Here is a 20,593-nt window from a genome sequence, read left to right on the forward strand (position 1 = left end):
CGCCGATTCCCTGCTCGATCCCCGCGAGGGGACAATGGCAGGGAATCGTGCGGGAGATAAGCGGCGCCGGCGGGGACGAGCGGGCACGAGCGGGGAATCGAATGCGGCGCACGCGCAGCGGGCACGCGGAAGAGGCGATCCGGCGGCTAATCGAGCCGCCGGATCGCTGCAATGTCCCATGGTGTAGATGGGGCTTAAGATACTGTATGTAAGCTAGGTATAGCATTAATGCAAAGTATAGCAGCTGATTATAGCATTCATAGAAAGGTTTTATACAGATTGCATTGAACAGCAGATCATAGGAGGGCAGAAAGCAGCAGATCCTACCATTCATAGAAAGATTTTATGGAGATTGTATTGAACAGCAGATCATAGGAGGGCAGAAAGCAGCAGATCCTACCATTCATAGAAAGATTTTATGGAGATTGTATTAAACAGCAGATCATAGGAGGGCAGAAAGCAGCAGATCCTACCATTCATGGAAAGATTTTATGGATATTGCATTAAACAGCAGATCGTAAAAGGGCAGAATGCAGCAGATGGTACGATTCATAGAAAGATTTTATGCAGATTGTATTGAACAGCCGATCATAGGAGGGCAGAAAGTAGTAGATCGTACCTGTAAGACAAAAAGGATGATGTCAGTACAGGATGAAGGAGAATGAAGGTAATTGAGCACGATGAAGCAGTCTGGTCTCATTTTGGTTGATAATTTTATACTTAAAGGGACCAATGTACTTTATACTTAACGGGACCAATGCATAGTCGACCAAGGTCTAATCAACCAGATAAGTCAGTTATATACTGAAGGCTGATAGCCTTCTCATTAGCATGGCTGAGTGTGGACTGGCTACCTTTAACACATCAGGGGCCATATGCAATTCACTTTTTCTACTGAGTTTTCTTCTATGTGATATTTCCACACCTTTTCAATTAAATAGCCTTTAACCACTCTGCGACCGCCTAACGCAGAATGGTGGCTGCAGAGTGGCTCTCTCATTCCTCAGCCACACCATATGGCTTGATCTCGTCAGGAGCGAGATTAGAAGGGAGCTTGCACTCGCATGAGCGCCAGCTCCCGTAAGTATAAACAAATGGCCGCAGTGATCAGCCTGCCAGCGGCTGATTAGCGCTGGCAGGCTGTGTTTTCAGTTTATTCATTTTATAAATATTTATATAGCGCTGACATCTTGCGCAGTGCTGTACAGATTATATTGTCTTGTCACTAACTGTCCCTTTGATAGGCTCACAAACTAATGCCTGCCAGAGCCGTTGTATGTATCATAGTGTAGGGCCAATTTAGGCGGTGAAGGGTAGAGGGGGATAAAACATTTAAAAAAAAAATTCAGCAGCAATTAGATACCACCAAAAAGCGCGATTAGTGGGAAGAAAATGATGTAAAATTAATTTGGGTGCTAATTTGTATGACCGAGCAATAAATTGTTAACGTTGTGATGAGCGGAATTGTAAAAAATGGTTACTAGGGGGGCAAAAACCTCTGGTTCTCAAGTGGTTAAACCATCATAAAGCAAGAAAATCCTCAGAATAAATTTGACGGTGCCTGTAACTGTAACAACATAGAGTATAATGCAGTACATTATTCAGGATATCCACTTTTACATTCAATATCTTGGTTTCAGCATCAGAAACACTTCATACCACTGAGGCTTATCCTAGACTGTTTATTATGTGGAATTCTCCCCCACAGAGCATTCTAGAACAGAGTTCCCCTACCCTGTCCTCAAGTACCACCAACAGTACATGTTTTGCAGAGAAGCACAAACATACACAGGTGGGGTAATTAGTGTCTCAGCAGAGCTAATTAACTACCTCTGTGGATTTCCACAAAACATGCACTGTTGGTGGGCCTTGAGGACAAGGTTGGGGAACACTGTTTCTAGAAGACCAGCTATGTTTTTGTACTGGCTTTACAACTCCCAGCAACAAACATTCAGCAGAGATAACCTGTCAGTACTAAAGATGTTGTCGCCTGTGATCAATTTCAGAAATTAAATCAGGGAAAGGAAAGAGTTTACAAACGGCAAACACTGACTAAATCATTTATAAACGAATATTGTAAAACAGTAAGCAATATGCTGTATTTTGTTATGTTATTTTGGTTACAGTTCCTCTTTAATATGTGTATGTCACATTGTGTTAAGCACAATGATAAAGTTCTGAGCTGAATATTCAATCTGAAGGTAACTTATTATCCTTGAACGTATTTTGGATCATCATATAACATATGACAGACTGTTCATTAACACATTGCAGTTCCAAATACAGTTCAATGTGTATCTTGCCCTGGATTACAGGCTTGCTGCATTAATTTGTCTAACCCCTGCTTTCACTGGAAGCTCATCAATCAATGTTCTTCATGAATCAATATAAATGCATGATTAATTATGTAAATCCAATCCACTGCTGACATCTGCCAGCTCTAATGCCTACCAAAGAAATATTAACAAAGAACTACATTGAGTCTCCAAATACACAGTGTCCAAAATGAATGCCTTGCACTCTGCAGCATAATATATACCATATAGGACCTTAAAGTAATTTTTGTGTTGGTGCTAAATATCTGTATGTTAATTTTTCAAGGCCGTGGTCACCTGATTATGCCTTTAGGAAGCCGCTGACTCAGGCAGGGCTGGTGCTTGCATAGAAGAAAACTGGGCATTTGCCCCAGGGCCCATTAGTCTGTAGCTCTGTGCACTCCTGTCTTTAAGATTTTGTTCATCCCCGCTGATCCCTTCTTCTTAGTGACTCAGCAGTCAATTATGTAATAACATGTGCCGAGTCGCTAAGTATAGGAGCCCCTGTGAGGATGAAGATACATACAAACCTAATTTTCTAAGATTCATATTATTAAATACTTTATACAGGTAGTCCTCCTGTGCCTCCTTATGTCCTCCTTGTACCTCAACGTGTTTCCCTCTGCCACCATGTGTCTCCCTGTGCCATCAAATGCCCCTTTGTGCTTCCATATGTCCCCCTCTGCCACCATGTGTCTCCCTGTGCTATCATATGCCCCTTTGTGCTTCCATATGTCCCCCTCTGCCACCATGTGTCTCCCTGTGCTATCAGAATCAGAATCAGAATCAATTTATTTTCGCCAAGTAAGTTTGCACCTAAAAGGAATTTGTCTTGGCAGTTGCTTAACAAACGCAAACAAAAACAATACAAGGACAGACAGTGTGAATATTACAAGTTAAGGACATTATAAGTATAGTGGCAGTAAGCAATGAGAGAATTGTTCATGTTTAGTTCTGTGCTGATTACTTTCAGTCCTAGCAGCTCTAACGTGGTTCAGCATTAAGTATGGCTACCGCTTGAGGAAAAAAACTGTTCCTGTGTCTAGAGGTTTTGGTAGCGATTGACCGGAATCTTACTCCTGAAGGCATGCGCTGGAAGATGGAGTGAGCTGGGTGAGAGGGGTCAGAGGCAATTTTGGATGCTCTCTTTCTGCACCTGCTAGTGTAAAGATCCTGCAGGGAAGGTAAGCTACAGCCAATTATCCTTTCCGCTGATCGGATGATGTGCTGCAGCCTCCCCTTTTCTAATGCTGAGCAGGAGCTGAACCATACAGTCATGGATGATGTTATGGTGGATTCGATGATTGCAGTGTAGAACTGCACCATTAGATTTTGAGGTAGGCCAAACTTTTTCAGCTGCCGCAGATGGTACATTCTCTGTTGTGCTTTCTTGACAATAGTGGCGGTGTTGTTGTCCCATTTTAAGTCGTTTGAGATCGTGGACCCAAGAAACTTGAATGACTCTACTTGGGTTATTGTGGATCCATTTATGGTTAAGGGGAGGTGCTGGGGGGGAGATCTCCTAAAGTCTATTATCATCTCCATGGTTTTGAGAGCATTTAGTTCCAAGTTGTTGCTGCTGCACCAGGAGGAAAGCTGTCCCACCACATGCCTGTATGCAGACTCATCCCCGTTTTGAATGAGACCAACAACTGTTGTGTCGTCTGCAAACTTCAGAACCTTAACAGATGGATCTGTGGAGATGCAGTCATTGGTGTAAAGTGAGTACAGCAGTGGGGAAAGCACACAGCCCTGGGGTGCACCAGTACTGACTGTCAGAGAGCTTGATGTGAGTTTACCAAGTCTAACACGCTGTCTTCTGTCGGTTAAGAAGTCGGTTATCCATTTGCAGAGGGATTCAGGTATGTGTAGCTGGGAGAGCTTGCTGTGCAGCAGTGATGGAATTATGGTATTAAATGCAGAGCTGAAATCTATAAATAAAATCCTGGTGTAAGTTCCTGGGATATCTAAATGCTGTAGTACATAATGCATACACATGTTCACGGCATCGTCTGCGGATCTGTTAGGCCTGTAGGCAAATTGCAAAGAGTCTAGCAGGGGATCTGTGATGGATTTCAGATAAGTCATTATCAGTTTTTCAAATGCTTTCATGACCAGTGATGTCAGGGCAACAGGCCTGTAATCATTTAAACATGTAGGTTTTGGTTGTTTTTTTTTGAATTGGTACAATAGTTGCGCTTTTAAAACAGGCAGGAACAATTGAGAGTTCTAGAGATGCTTTGAATATGTCTGTAAATACAGGCGCTAATTGGTCGGCACAGAGATTCAAGCATTTCGCAGACACAGCGTCCCATTGCTTTCCTGGTGTTTTGTTTTTTAAAGAGTCCATTTACATCTGATTGGCATATTGTTAGAGCATGCACATCTGGGGACAGGTCAATAGATTGTGTCTGGCCTCCTGTGTTGTGTAGTTGCTGAGGCACCGCAGGGGGTGGAGACGTTGGCTGGCAGGAAGAGTGTTCAGTTTGCCTGTGGCAGAGATGCAAATTGACTTGTTGTGTTTGGCTTTTGTTGGTAGTGTCAAACCTGCAATAAAATGTATTCAGTTCATCTGCAAGCTGCAGGTTATGTAGTGAGGGGGGAGGAGATTTCTTCCTGTAGCTGGTAATTTCATGTAGAGATTTCCATATTGTGGATGAGTCGGCGTTAGAAAAATTTTCCTCAAGTTTTTGAGAATAATCTTTTTTTGCGGCAGTAATGGCTCTCTGCAGTTTGTATTTCGCAGCTTTGTAGAGGACTTTATAGCCTGTACGATATGCCCTTTCTTTATCGAGGCGCAGCTTCCTAAGATGTGATGTAAACCAGGGTTTATCGTTATTGTACCTGGTGCACTTTTTTGTGGGGATGCAGGACTCTATACAAAAGGTAATATATGATGTCACAGCGTCAGTGTATTCATTTAGGTCACTGGAGGATTCTTTAAATATATTCCAGTCAGTTAAATCAAAGCAGCTCTGCAGTTTTTCTACAGCTTCACTAGTCCATTTCTTAACTGTGGTCACTACAGGTTTGGCAGTTTTTAGTCTTTGGATGTATTTTGGGATAAGCTGTACAACAGCATGATCAGAGTTCCCCAAAGCTGCCCTGCTGACAGAGTGATACGAGTCCTTAGTCGTAGTGTAACAGTGATCGAGTGTCTTACCTTCTCTAGTTGCGCTTGTGACGTGTTGCCTGTATTTGGGGAGTTCTTTGGAAAGATTAGCACTGTTGAAATCCCCTAGTATGATAAAAAAAAAGAATCTGGGTACTCCCTTTCCACCTCAGTGATTTGATCTGCGAGATCTTGGAGCGCAGGCTGCATACATGTTTGTGGAGGGATGTACACAGCAGCCAAAATAAATGAAGAAAACTCACGAGATGAGTAGTAGGGTCTGCAGTTTATGAAGAGTGTTTCCAGCCCAGCCGAGCATGTCCTCTTAATAAATGTAACATGCGTGCACCACCTATCATTAATATAGAAACAGAGTCCTCCACCTTTGGTTTTGCCAGAAGTAAGTGGGTCCCGGTCAGATCTGTAGAGTGTAAATCCATTAATCTGCAGAGCGTTGTCTGGAATAAGCTCAGATAGCCAAGTCTCTGTGAAGCAAATAGCCGCAGAGAGATAAAAGTCCTTCTTTGTTCTGATCAGTAGTTGAAGCTCATCTAGTTTGTTGCATATGGACCTGACATTAGAGAGTATGATTCCAGGTAGTGGAGAGCGCAGTCCTCTGCGTCAAAAGCGAGTCTGGATCCCGGAGCGTTTCCCTCTTCTTCTAAGCCTCACTGCCTGGTTCAGCACTGTAGCTCCACTGGTCAGAATCCCCAGAAGATCAAGAGTAGATGAAATATCCAGGGGTAGATTATATTTAGCTAAGTTCCGAATGCTCAGTAGTTGTTCACTGGTGAAGGTTATCCGGGTTGGGTTGCACAAGGCAATGTTGAAAAACAAAAATACATAAAACAAACATAGAAAGACAGAGCAAGCTGCCGAGGCTGCCATCTCCAGGCGCCTCCTCTTCAGGAGTCTCAAGTGTGTATCATATGCCCCTTTGTGCTTCCATATGTCCCCCTTATGCCATCATTTGTACCCCTTGTGCCTCCATATGTCCCCCCTGTGTCATATTTTATCCCCATTGTACCTTCATGTGTCCCCCTATGCCATCATTTGTCACCTTGTGCCTCCATGTGCCCCCTGTGCCATCATATATGCTGTGCTTTAACTGACCTCCCCGCTAAAGTCAAACACTGTCCAGCCACCCCTCATCTCTCTTGCTAGTACTGGCACTTTTGTATGATGTGGGGCAGTCTAATACCGAAGTTCCAGCAGTAGGGGGGAGGGATAAGCAGTAAACAGATGGACAGACAGCATTGGACTCCAGCAAGGAGATGAGTTAAAACACAGATTCACAGCTTCGGGGAGAGCAGAAGGGGGTCGTGCGACAAGATAACGTCATCACGACGGGAACGGCGGGCTGTTTGAATGGTGGGTCGTTTGTATGTTGGGCGTTTGTAAGTCGTGGACTGCTGGTAATCTTGAAAAAATTGAGATTATCTTTCTGATTTTTTTTGCTTCAGAAAATATGTGCTTTGGGTCCTACTGGAGAAAAGGGCTTTACAAATGTTTTGTTGTTGTTATTGTTGAAGTAATTAACCACTTTACCCCCCACAGTATGGATTTCTCCGTCCCTTTTTCCCCCTAAAAAACCAAGGGACGGAGAAATCCGTACCTTCCGCACTACCGCCGCTGTCCGCGCTCCCGCCACTCGTGCGCGCGCTCCCGCAGCCACCGCCTGCTCGCCCGGAGATCAATGAACGGGAAAATCCATTCCCGTTCGTTGATCTAAGCCCCCGCAATGATCTGCTGCTTCTTTGAGAAACAGCGCGATCATTGTGATTCTCCCAGCCTCGTAGTGCTTCCTGTAAGTGTCCTTCTGGACGCTTACGGGTCGCATGTAAACAAACTCACTGTGGCCATCTTGTGGTCAAATAGTAAAACTACACCCTAAAGCTTTTTACATATACAAATACATTAGTTTTACACAATAAATTAACTCATTACCTCCCACACTCCCCAATTTATTTATTATTTTTGTAATTAAAAAAAAAATACAATAAAAACAAACAAACAAATAGTTACCTTAGGGACTGAACTTTTTAAATATTTATGTCAAGAGGGTATAACACTGTTACTTTATAAACTACGGGCTTGTAATTAGGGATGGATGCAAAACTGAAAAAAATGCACCTTTATTTCCAAATAAAATATTGGCGCCAAACATTGTGATAGGGACATAATTTAAATGGTTTTATAACCGGGACAAATGGGCAAATACATTTCATGGGTTTTAATTACAGTAGCATGCTTTATTTAAAAACTATAATGGCCGAAAACTGAAAAATAATCATTTTTTCCCACATTTTTCCTATTTTCCCATTAAAACACATTTAGAATAAAATAATTGTTTGCATAATGTCCCACCTAAAGAAAGCCTAATTGGTGGCAAAAACAACAAGATATAGTTCATTTCATTGTGATAAGTAATAATAAAGTTATAGACGAATGAATGGAAGGAGCGCTGAAAGGTGAAAATTGCTCTGGTGTTCAAGGGGTAAAACCCCTCAGTGGTGAAGTGGTTAATCACAACAAATGCAGAATGATGTTATTGTGCAGAGAATACCATCAGCCAAGTAAAGAGTAAGCAAAAGCCCAACGGCAGGCGGACAGGATCGTTCACACCTGCTACCCACATAACTTAAGAGTGTCTTACTCTTAAGGTATATCTTAATGATATAATCTTGACTGTACAATTTTACCACTTCTATTTAATAAAAGGAATTACTGAAACTACAGTATATACCTAGTTTACCCTTCTACTACATAGGTTTGGTAAGATTGTACAATTAAGGCTGCATCATTGATGAGCACCTTAAAGGGATTGTCAGGCAAAAAAAAAAGAGTTGCATCGCATCGCTAACGCTAAAAAATGTATGCATTAATGTTCCTGCACCAGCGGGAATGCTAAAAAAAATGTAAGCAATGCCACCTGCCAACCCCGAGGTCGGAAAAAAAGAAACTAGCTGGCAGCGGGGGACTGGAGCAGCAGTGAGTGACTACAAGGGCACAGGATGGTTGCATGGGGCTGGGAGAAGCCTGATAATTTTTAAGTCTGAAGATGTTGGTAGTGCTGGGCGTAATGGAAAAAACTACGCGTAAAAAATTACGCGTAATTTTACGCTATTACGCATTACGGAATTACGCTTACGGCGTAGACATTTATCTACGGTTCATGTCTGTAATTACGCATGGCCCTTACGCAATTATGCATAAGAATACCATAATGCATGTTGTTACGTTATTGCCTTACGCATAAATTCCTACTAGCAATTAATGTGTAAGGCAATGCTCCCAAGCGGAAAAGTTGACGCATGGATCAATGTTAGGTAGCCGCCGACTTTAAGGGTTAATAGCAAAGCCCCCTTAATTGCTGAGAGCCTCAAATTTGGAGATATATTAAGGAGATCAGAAGGAATAAGAGGGAATTTTTTATTTTCAAAAAGACCTTATAGTTTTTGAGAAAATCGATGTTAAAAGTTTCAAAGGAAAAATATATACATTTAAAAACCCGCCGACTTTAACGGTTAATAGCAAAGCCTGCTTAAAATTTAGGAACACCAAATTCCCAGGGTATATTAAGGGGATCAGTGGGAATAAGAGGAAAAACATTTTTTTCAAAAAGACCTTATAGTTTTTGAGAAAATCGATTTTTAAGTTTCAAGGGCAAAAATGTCTTTTAAATGCGGAAAATGTCAGTTTTTTTTTGCACAGGTAACAATAGTGTATTATTTTCATAGATTCCCCCAAGTGGGAAGAGTTTTACTTACTTCGTTCTGAGTGTGGGAAATATAAAAAAAAACGATGTGGGGTCCCCCCTCCCAGACCTCTTTAACCCCTTGTCCCCCATGCAGGCTGGGATAGCCAGAATGCGGAGCACCGGCCGCGTGGGGCTCCGAACCCTGACTATACCAGCCCGCATGGTCCATGGATTGGGGGGTCTCGGAAGGGGAGGGGCAGCCAAGCTTTCCCCTCCCCCTCCGAGCCCTTGTCCAATCTAAGGACAAGGGGCTCTTCTCCACCTCCGATGGGCGGTGGTGGTGGAGGCCGCAATTTCCTGGGGAAGGGGGGGTTCATGGTGGCATCTGGGAGTCCCCTTTACTTGTACCTCTTACCCATTTCCTTTAAGAGTTAAAAGTAAATAAACACACAAACACTTAGAAAAAGTATTTTAATTGAACAAAAAACATAACCACGAAAAAAGTCCTTTAATATTCTTAATTAACCATTAATACTTACCTGTCCCTTTAAATAAATGATCCCTCGCAATAGCCTCGGAAATGTTCTATCAGTTACAATGTAACAAAGTTATTACAATGTAACAACTTTGTTACATTGTAACTACGCCGCACCCGACGTCACTCGCCGCTCAGCCGCCGCATACACTTACGCGTCCGTGCAGGACGCTAAGTCCCCGCCGGCTCCCGCTGTCCACCCCGCCCACATCTGTCACCCACATGTCACCCACATGTGGGTGACAGATGTGGGCGGGATGGACAGCGGGGGCCGGCGGGGACTTAGCGTCCTGCACGGACGCGTAAGTGTATGCGGCGGCTGAGCGGCGAGTGACGTCGGGTGCGGCGTAGTTACAATGTAACAAAGTTGTTACATTGTAATAACTTTGTTACATTGTAACTGATAGAACATTTCCGAGGCTATTGCGAGGGATCATTTATTTAAAGGGACAGGTAAGTATTAATGGTTAATTAAGAATATTAAAGGACTTTTTTCGTTGTTATGTTTTTTGTTCAATTAAAATACTTTTATTCTAAGTGTTTGTGTGTTTATTTACTTTTAACTCTTAAAGGAAATGGGTAAGAGGTACAAGTTGTAATTAACGGTGAAGCACAGAGAGGATCTGATTACCGGTGATCTGCAGTATCACTGGAAATACAGATGTATACCAGATTATAAGTGATCTGCAGTATCACCGATAATCCGATATACCAGCTAACCTCTGTTCACCTGAGTAGAGTGTAGTGTTTGGTGTAACAGTAACACTTAGAGGGCTGGCCTCAGTGCAGTGAGGAGTACTGCACGGCTTCCTTCCGAAGGCCTGAACTCTCCAAGGCGGGAGGAGTCGGGCTGACAGTAGGAAGGTAAGTCTGAAAGTAACACTCAGGAGGTAGTGTCACTAACAGGACGGGGAACCGCCTCCAATAGTAAGGTCGGTTCTCGAGGTCGGACAAGCCAGGTTGTAACACACGGACAGATAAAGTACAGAATCAGAAGGCAGAGGCGGAGTCTAGGTACAGGCAGGGTTCGGCAACAGGGTATCAGAAATATCGAGGTACAAGATCAGGAGGCAGAAGCAGAGTCTAAGGACGAGCCGGGGTTCGGCAACAGAGGATCAGAATGGCATGGTACAAGATCAGAGTTCAGGAGGATAGTCAGGCAGGCAAAGAGTCATAACAGATAATCACAATCAAACTAGTACTTTAGCTATCAACAGAATCTAGCTAAGTGTAGGATTACAGCTCCAGCTGGTCCCGGCACACTTAAGGATCTGACTACAGGTCTGAGTGCTCCCACGTATGTGTTTGCAACGCCAGACAACCAGCAACTGAATAAGCAGCAGAATATATAGTTGCTGGACTCTGCTGCCCCGCCCGAACCATTCAGCCAATCATGAGTCCTGCAGGAATCAGCTGACCTTCCTGATCAGCTGACACTTCCTCTGCAGGTATAAAGGTCCTGAATTCAGGCCCGCGCGAGCATAGCTCTCCATCTGCCTAGGTGCACTAACAGACCCAGCCACACCAAGCACATGCTGCTGCATGCAAACAGCCGCTTTGCTGTTAGGACATGCGGCGGCTTTTCCGCGTTCCACCACACAACCAGACGCGTGCAAACCGCCGCGTAGGACGCGGAGTCAGCCGCCTAGCTCTTGGCACACGCGGCGGCTTTTCCGCGTTTCCTCACACAAGTAACCCTATACTCATTTCTCCTGAGAGGGGGGGTGGGCATCTGGGGGACCCCTTTTTAAAGGGGACTCCCAGATGCCACCATGAACCCCCCCCAGGAAATCGCGGCCTCCACCTCCACCGCCCATCGGAGGTGGAGAAGAGCCCCTTGTCCTTGGATTGGACAAGGGCTCGGAGGGGGAGGGGAAAGCTTGGCTGCCCCTCCCCTTCCGAGACCCCCCAATCCATGGACCATGCGGGCTGGTATAGTCAGGGTGCGGAGCCCCACGCGGCCGGTGCTCCGCATTCTGGCTATCCCAGCCTGCATGGGGGACAAGGGGTTAAAGAGGTCTGGGAGGGGGGACCCCACGTCGTTTTTTTTTTATATTTCCCACACTCAAAACGAAGTAAGTAAAACTCTTCCCACTTGGGGGAATCTATGAAAATAATACACTATTGTTACCTGTGCAAAAAAAACTGACATTTTCCGCATTTAAAAGACATTTTTGCCCTTGAAACTTAAAAATCGATTTTCTCAAAAACTATAAGGTCTTTTTGAAAAAAAAAATGTCCTCTTATTCCCACTGATCCCCTTAATATACCCTGGGAATTTGGTGTTCCTAAATTTTAAGCAGGTTTTGCTATTAACCTTTAAAGTCGGCGGGTTTTTAAATGTATATATTTTTCCTTTGAAACTTTAACATCGATTTTCTCAAAAACTATAAGGTATTTTTGAAAATTTTTTTTTTCCTCTTATTCCTTCTGATCTCCTTAATATATTCTCCAAATTTGAGGCTCTTAGCACTTAAGGGGGCTTTGCTATTAACCCTTAAAGTCGGCGGCTTTTTTATATTATACGGGAGCGTAATATTACGCGATTACGGCAGACTGTGTAATTTCAATAGGAGTTTACTGTCTTACGCGTAATTTGTTACGCGTAAAAACGTAACCTACGGTCTACGCGTAATTAATTACGTGTAATACTGTAACCTTACACGTAACGCTTACGGTGCATTTGTAGTGAATTATGATGCGTAATTACGCTAATGCGTAATTTCGGCCCAGCACTAGATGTTGGTGATCACAGAAGGGTATGAGCCTGCCTATTTGACACCGGGCTGTTTACATTCTCATATGGCAGCTGGCCAAGATTCCGTCTAGCCTTGTTAGGCGCAAGGAAATTATCTTTTGGGGGGAAGAAGGAGGTGGGGAGTTTGACTGGCCACTGTGTGTGGAGCGAAGGCTCTTGGATCTGGTCATTTGGGTGCAGGGGTTGGCAGGCATCTAATAGACATCAATGTAATGTATTGGTAATCAGATGCCCTTTTGATGTGTTGGGCGCCCAGTGCGGTACTAGTAATCGATCGGCTACAGAAGCAGCTGATCAGATGCTACATGGAGAAGTAATAGAGAAGCCTATCATCTATTTTATAGACGACTGACTAAAAATAGCAGTAATTTCGGCAACAGAGGAGGAGGTTAGTGTTAGGCAATGGGGGGGGGGGGGGGTGTAGTGTTAGGCATTAGATGGAGTGGGGGTTTAGTTTTAACCACCAGAAGGGAAGGTATGTGTGAGAATTGGTGAAAGTTAAGTACATGGTAAAATATTTGCAATGTAAATTTCCAATATTTGTACTAGGAGCACCACCGGGCACCCAACTCACAAGGCGGTGCTACAACACATAGTTAAAGAGACTCTAACAAAATGTTCAAACTTATAGTTCCTATATCTGTTCTAATGTGGTCTGTCTTACTGCAGCCTTTTCTAGTTGCACAGTCACTGTAATATCTCTGTTATATAATCTAATCTTCTTTCCTTTGTCGGCTTTGTCGGCTCAGACAGGAATGTGCTGCTCTGCTGTGATAGGGAGCAACTATGCACACCCCCTGCAGGCTCTGTGTGCTGTGTGTTGTTGCTGTATGAGTCACAGACAGAGCTTCTCTGAGCCTGTCACATTCTGGTTAGCAGCCATTTTTTTTGTTTGTAAACACTGTCTAAAACTGGCAATTACAAGCCAGTATCGCAGCAGGGAGTGGCAGAAACAGCAAAGAGGGGCACAGGAGAACATAATGAATAGAATAGTATGCTTTTTATTGTAAGAATTTTAGAGTACAGATTCTCTTAGACTTGGGAGGCTGCAGAGGGCCTTATGATCACTTTGCTTGGTGGGAGCTGTTATGTCCCTGCCTGCTTGTTTTGATCAGAAATGTAAAAAGCGTTTTGGTATGCTTCATGTTGTTATCCTCTTTGCCTCACCCAATGTAATTTGTTCCTTGTAGGAATGTCAAAGGTGCTGCTAGTGTGTCTACTTGTAGAACGCATGCATCAATTGACCTTCTGGGTGCATACTTTATGAAAATATTGTGCCTTTTTAATTTTCTTGCACATAGGATTTTCTTACCATTTTAGAACGGTGCTGAGGATTTATACAAACCTTAGGACCCTTTCACACTGGCGCGGTGCGTCGTAGCAATTTTCCACACTGCTACTGCAGGGCAATGAAAGTCTATGGGTGCTTTTGTATTACCTGGGATGCAGTGCATCGGAATTGCTCAATTTGACGCATTTCCATAACTACGTTGCTGGCTGTATCTGCGTTAACGTGTGGCGGACCGGAAGTCATGTAAGTCTGTGGTGATGCAGGGATTTTTAAAATGTTTGCAGCGACATTGTGACAAGCATGTGCGGAAGCGTATTTTTACAATACAATTCTGTGCACTTCCTTATACCCAAAACAGGAACTGACTGCAAGTGCGCATCACTTCCTGTTTGGCTGGGATGCCAGAAGGGGAATACTGCATAGTAACACGGTATTCTCCACAGGCCTGTCTGCAGACGCCAATATGCAGTGTGAAGCCGTCTTAATTTTTACATTTTCATTGGCACTGACTATTTGTCATCTAAAAATATTATGCAGGATTCCTGGCCTTTCTCTCTTTGTTATAGTAGGCAGTAAAAAATTGAGGACAGGAAATGTAGCATTGCTCAGTAACTCAGTGGCTGTCCACAACAGTTTCTCACCTCACCTGCAGTCCTTGGGTACCACAAACAGGTTGTGTTATGAGATTCTCTGTAAGGTAAAAACAAGTGTGGTAACCACTGTCACAGATACTGTTGAACTCACCTGTGAAAGAAGTCCTAAAACATGACCTACCAGGGGTATCTGAAGACTAGAGGTGGGAAACACTGATGAATTAGATCAGTGTTTCTCAACATTTTATTTAAACGTACTCCGTCTGAAAGCCGATGATCACCAAGTACCCCCTGGCATAATAAAGATTATCTCAAGTGCCAGCCAGGGCCAGATTTCTGGAAAGGCTACAATGGCCTGGGCCTTGGGCAGGTACAGCCATGTGGCTGCTACATATGAAAGAAAAAGCTGCAAATGGGGAGAAACACCTGAAAAAGGGAAACTAGTGCTCAAGGGAGCTGTACATAAAAAAGAGGGTTTGCATACAGTACATAGAGGATACACATGGAAGAGGGAGCTGCACATGAAATGGGAGGTGCACTGCTGTACATAGAAGGGGAGCCTCAATATACTTGGCCTAGGGGCGGTAAAAGCAGATGTCCGGCCTTGAGTACCCCTTGACAAAGATATATTGGTAATTGGTTCTAAACAATTTATAAGCATTTACTATTACCGTATTTTTCAGACTATAAGACGTACTTTTTCTCCCCCAAAAATGGGGGGGAAAAGTCACTGCGTCTTATAGTCCGAATATACATATTCCGCTCCCCATCCCCCACCCCACACACACACACGCACAAGCTTAAGTATCCAGGGCCTGCTGAATACTCTGCTGCAGGGCTCCTGCATATAGAAAGTGAGGCAGCTGCTCTCTCCCAGTGACGGACATGTGTGGGCTCCCCCCGCGGTGGACAACTGTGAGCTTACCCGGAAGCACACATCTATGAGCTTACACAGATTCAGACCTGCTCCTGCGTGTTTCTAAACTGTGGAGCTTCGAATGACCGTGCTGTCATTCAGCTGCCGCAGCTCCTCTTTCAACCTGCAGGAGATCCGGGCCAGCGATGGATGGAAGGCGGGAGATCCGGGCGTGCAATGAATGCAGAAGGCAACCCCACGATGGATGGAGAAGATCAGGGCCAGCGGCAGATGGATGCGGCGGGAGAAGATCGGGGCCAGTGACGGATGGATGCGGCGGGAGAAGATCGGGGCCAGTGACGGATGGATGCGACGGGAGATCCGGGCCAGCGACAGATGGATGCGGCGGGAGAAGATCGGGGCCAGTGACGGATGGATGCGGCGGGAGACCTAGGCCAGCAACAGATGGATGCGGTGGGAGAAGATCGGGGCCAGTGACGGATGGATGCGGCGGGAGATCCGGGCCAGCAACAGATGGATGCGGCGGGAGATCCGGGCCAGCGATGAATGCAGCAGAAGATTCGGGTCATCCACAAATGTGGCGGGAGATCCGGGCCAGTGACTGATGTGGTGGAAGATCCGAGCCAGCGATAGAAGTGGCAGGAGTGCCAGAGATGGATGCGACTGCCAGGGGTCTGTGGAAATTGCGGTAACGGCTCCTGCACTTATCAGTGATCTGCCTGTTGTAAGAGCTGGAGACAGCCCGCCCCACGACACGTGACCCCCGAAGGAATTTCACCCTGGCAATGCATCTGTGGGCACTGGATGAAGCATGCCGCTGGATAGGTGAGAAGAGCTTCTAAGTGTAGTGAGTGTAATGTAGCTGTGGTTGTAGCAAGTAAAGTGTAGCTGTGTAGGTGTGAGTATAGCTGGCCGTGTAGTTTGTGTAGTGTAGAGTGTAGTTACTGTAGCTGGGAGGTCAGTGAGTGCAACTGTGAGTGTAGTTGGGAGTGCAGTGAGTGCAGCTGGGAATGTAGCTGGGTGTGCAGTGAGTGTAGCTGGGAGTGCAGTGAGTGTAGCTGGGAGTGCAGTGAGTGTAGTTGGGAGTGTAGCTGGGAGTGCAGTGAGTGTAGCTGGGAGTGCAGTGAGTGTAGCTGGGAGTGCAGTGAGTGTAGCTTGGAATGCAGTGAGTGTAGCTGGGAATGCAGTAAGTGTAGCTGGGAGTGCAGTGAGTGTAGCTGGGGGCAGCAGGGGTTAATGTAACTGTAGCTTAGATAGGGACATTTTGGTGGGGAAAAGACCATAAGATGCCCCTGCACTATAGATGCACCGGGTTTAGTATTTTTTTCCTCAATTTTTGTCCTCTAAGCCCAGGTGCGTCTTATATTCCGGAGTGTCTTATAGTCCGTAAAATACGGTACTTTTAATTAGCTAAAATTCTAATTGGGTGTCATTTATATAGGATTACCCATTTTCCAACTCTAAATTAGTTATGCTTAGTTGAGTATATCGAGCCCAAGTACCCCTTGAAACCATCAGAAGTACCCCCTGGGGTAGGCGTACCACATATTGAGAACCTAGGAATTTGATGACTGGCTAGCCAGAATAACAAGTCTTTTGTCAGTCAACACATTCATATATTTCTGGTGTTGCTTTTTATTTCCAGTTCATTATTACTCATGTATTGCCCCTTCCTAGTGGCAGCTCATTGCCCAAATAAGCTGGTCTGGATTTTACAGTTATCAAGCTAAATAAAGGCAGCATGATAAATAGTAAGTAAATGAACTGCGCATGTAGATGCGTGTCTGGGCAAGTCATTGAATCCTTGTGGAGAAGTCTGTGACTAATAGCTGCTATAAGGTGTAACCCTGACATTCCAGTTTAACAGAGAGCTGCAAATGTGGCTGTTGCTTATCCATAACAATCACCATTTGCAAACACTCCAATAAATAAGATTTTACTGCAGCCTGACAGCACCAGACCTTTGTGATAAATGTTGAAAAATAGCAGATGTTATTCTATCAATTTACAAATAGCAGGACCCGCATAAAGGAATGCATCTAATATACGGTAACAGACAGCTAGCAGTACTCTGTTATTCTTTTATCTGAAAAAGCACAGCTCAGACCAAACCATTAATATTGGCTTATGGATGACATTGTACTGCATGTAATACGCATGTAAAACTCATTGTCTGCTGATGCATAAAGAATGCTCCAACTAGCACCAGCACTTCTAGTGTAACGTGCAGTGCATGCAGATTTGCACTTAATGCAGGATGGCGACAAACTGGAGAGCATCAGGCAGGACCAGGAACCAGATGTCATCAGGAAAGGAAGCAGGCAGAACCAGGAGTCATCAGGAAAGGCAGCAGGCAGAACCAGGAACCAGATGTCATCAGGAAAAGCAGCAGGCAGAACCAGGAATCAGATGTCATCAGGAAAGGCAGCAGGCAGAACCAGGAACCAGATGTCATCAGGAAAGGCAGCAGGCAGAACCAGGAACCAGATGTCATCAGGAAAGGCAGCAGGCAGAACCAGGAACCAGATTTGATCAGGAAAAGCAGCAGGCAGAACCAGGAACCAGATGTCATCAAAAAAGGCAGCAGGCAGAACCAGGAACCAGACGTCATCAGGAACGGCAGCAGGCAAGATATCAACAAAAACTCCAGACTGGATGTCATCAGGTAGAGTGACCAGACGTCCCGGATTGCCCGGGACGCGTCCCGGATTCGGGGTCCGCTGTCCCAGGCTTAATGAGGTCCCGGGAAACGTCCCGCTTTCAGCAGCGGGACGTCCCGGCCTCGGGACTCTGGCCACTCTCTCCTCAATGAACTGGCAGCGGCGTCTATAGACGCCGTGCCAGTTCATTGCCTGCAGCCCCGCTCCAGCCTCCTCTTCCGGTGTCTGTTCCGACACCGGCAGAGCAGGGCTATGGCAAGATGGCTGCCGAAGCCCTGTACTGGAGACCTATATGTGTCTCCAGTACAGGGCTTCGGGCGCCATCTTGCCGTAGCCCTGTCAGCGCGGGAGACTGCAGGAGAAGTAAGACGGTCCCAGGAGCAGCGCGCCAGAGGCCGGAGACTTCTGCCAGGTGAGTAAATCAATGCTTTCTTTTCCAGGTGAAATGTTTGCCCGCATTGTTTCTTTTACAGGTGAAATGTTTGCCTGCATTGTTTCTTTTCCGGTGAAATGTTTGCCCGCATTGTTTCTTTTCCGGTGAAATGTTTGCCCGCATTGTTTCTTCTCCGGTGAAATGTTTGCCCGCAGTGCGTTTCTTTTCTGGCGAAATGTTTGCCCGCATTGCGTTTCTTTTCTGGCTAAATGTTTGCCCGCAGTGCGTTTCTTTTCTGGCGAAATGTTTGCCCGCAGTGCGTTTCTTTTCTGGTGAAATGTTTGCCCGCAGTGCGTTTCTTTTCTGGTGAAATGTTTGCCCGCATTGCGTTTCTTTTCTGGTGAAATGTTTGCCCGCATTGCGTTTCTTTTCTGGTGAAATGTTTGCCCGCATTGCGTTTCTTTTCTGGTGAAATGTTTGCCCGCATTGCGTTTCTTTTCTGGTGAAATGTTTGCCCGCATTGCGTTTCTTTTCTGGTGAAATGTTTGCCCGCATTGCATTTATTTTGTACTGACATGTTTGCCCGCATTGCGTTTATTTTGTACTGACATGTTTGCCCGCATTGTGTTTATTTTGTACTGACATGTTTGCCCGCATTGCGTTTATTTTGTACTGACATGTTTGCCCGCATTGTGTTTACTTTGTACTGACATGTTTGCCCGCATTGCATTTATTTTATACTGACATGTTGCCCGCATTGCGTTTATTTTGTGCTGACATGTTGCCTATTGCGTTTATTTTCTGGTGTCCGGGGTAACCATTACTGCATTTATTATTTAATGGTCATAGATGGCTATGTTTGCTGCTTTGTGGTTACGGTATACTATTAGCATCACACAGTTTCTGCACACCACCACCCCCCCCCCACACACACACACACACACACACACACACACACACACACCTCTCCCCGTCCCAGGTTGGACCCACAAAAATCTGGTCACTCTACATCAGGCAAGAAGGCAGGCTAGATAGAAGACTGGGCCATATCAAGCAGGGCAGTAGACTAGACACCAGCAGGAAGGACAGCATATCAACAAGTCTCCACCAAAGTAGAAAAGTAGTATACTTCCACCAGGACAATCGACTGGGCCTTAGCATAGTTCTGCAAAACTGGATTTTGTTGTTAGAAGTCTGTGGGAGCTGAGCACCAAACAACGTCTGTAGAGGGTGGGCATCATCAATAGTCTTTGGAGGGTGGGCATCAGACATGGTAGCCACAGGCTGGATAGCTTCAGACAGGGTTGCAACAGGCTGGATAGCTTCAGACAGGGTGGCAACAGGCTGGATAGCTTCAGACAGGGTGGCAACAGGCTGGGTAGTTTCAGGGGTCAGGACCATTAGCTGAGCGCTTGGCTGGGCCGTTGGCTGAGTACCTGGCTGGGCCGTTGGTAGACACCCTGATACAGTCTGTGCGAGCTGAAACAAATCCTACACGGGCTGGAACAGAGCCTGTGCGGGCTGGAACAAAGCCTGTGCGGGCTGGAACGGAGCCTGTGCGGGCTGGAACAAAGCCTGTGCGGGCTGAAGCAAAGTCTGTGCGGGCTGAAGCAAAACCTGTGCGGGCTGAAGCAAATTCTGTGCGGGCTGAAGCAAAGTCTGTGCGGGCTGAAGCAAAGTCTGTGCGGGCTGAAGCAAAGTCTGTGCGGGCTGAGGCAAAGTCTGTGAAGGCTGAAGCAAAGTCTGTGAAGGCTGAAGCAAAGTCTGTGAAGGCTGAAGCAGACTTTCCGCTGGACCTGTTGGCAGAGATGCAGCTGGACAGGATGGCAGAGATGCAACTGGACAGGCTGGCAAACTAGTTGTCAGTGGCTGGAGTGAAGTGCTGTCCCTTGCAGACTTGGCAGGAGCTATAGGCTGTGTAGACATGTCAGAAGTCGTAGTTTGCAGAGATCTGGCAGGAAGAGATGAAGTTAACCACTGCTGGGCCGAAAGTAAGAAGACTGTGAGCTGAATACAGGTTTCTGCAAGCTGGATGCAAGGTTCTGTTGGCAGGATGCAGGAGTCTGCAGGCGGCTGGGTGCAAGAGTCTGCAGGCGGCTGAGTGCAAGAGTCTGCAGGCGGCTGAGTGCAAGAGTCTGCAGGCGGCTGAGTGCAAGAGTCTGCAGGCGGCTGAGTGCAAGAGTCTGCAGGCGGCTGAGTGCAAGAGTCTGCAGGCGGCTGGGTGCAAGAGTCTGCAGGCGGCTGGGTGCAAGAGTCTGCAGGCGGCTGGGTGCAAGAGTCTGCAGGCGGCTGGGTGCAAGAGTCTGCAGGCGGCTGGGTGCAAGAGTCTGCAGGCGGCTGGGTGCAAGAGTCTGCAGGCGGCTGGGTGCAAGAGTCTGC

At 45.7% G+C, this 20,593-nt stretch overlaps 1 protein-coding gene across 1 annotated transcript in view; it reads right to left on the minus strand.

The window, feature by feature from the left end:
• Positions 1-564: 564 nt before the first annotated feature.
• Positions 565-20,593, minus strand: part of SOWAHB (sosondowah ankyrin repeat domain family member B) — a 101,407-nt gene continuing 81,378 nt past the window's right edge. The window contains exon 2 of the transcript XR_011020324.1: positions 565-619. The gene's annotated coding sequence lies outside the window, so the exon portion shown is untranslated. The remainder of the gene's footprint in view (positions 620-20,593) is intronic.

The sequence above is a fragment of the Hyperolius riggenbachi genome, chromosome 1, assembly GCF_040937935.1.
Source record: "Hyperolius riggenbachi isolate aHypRig1 chromosome 1, aHypRig1.pri, whole genome shotgun sequence".
In the NCBI taxonomy this organism is placed as follows: Eukaryota; Metazoa; Chordata; class Amphibia; order Anura; family Hyperoliidae; genus Hyperolius; species Hyperolius riggenbachi.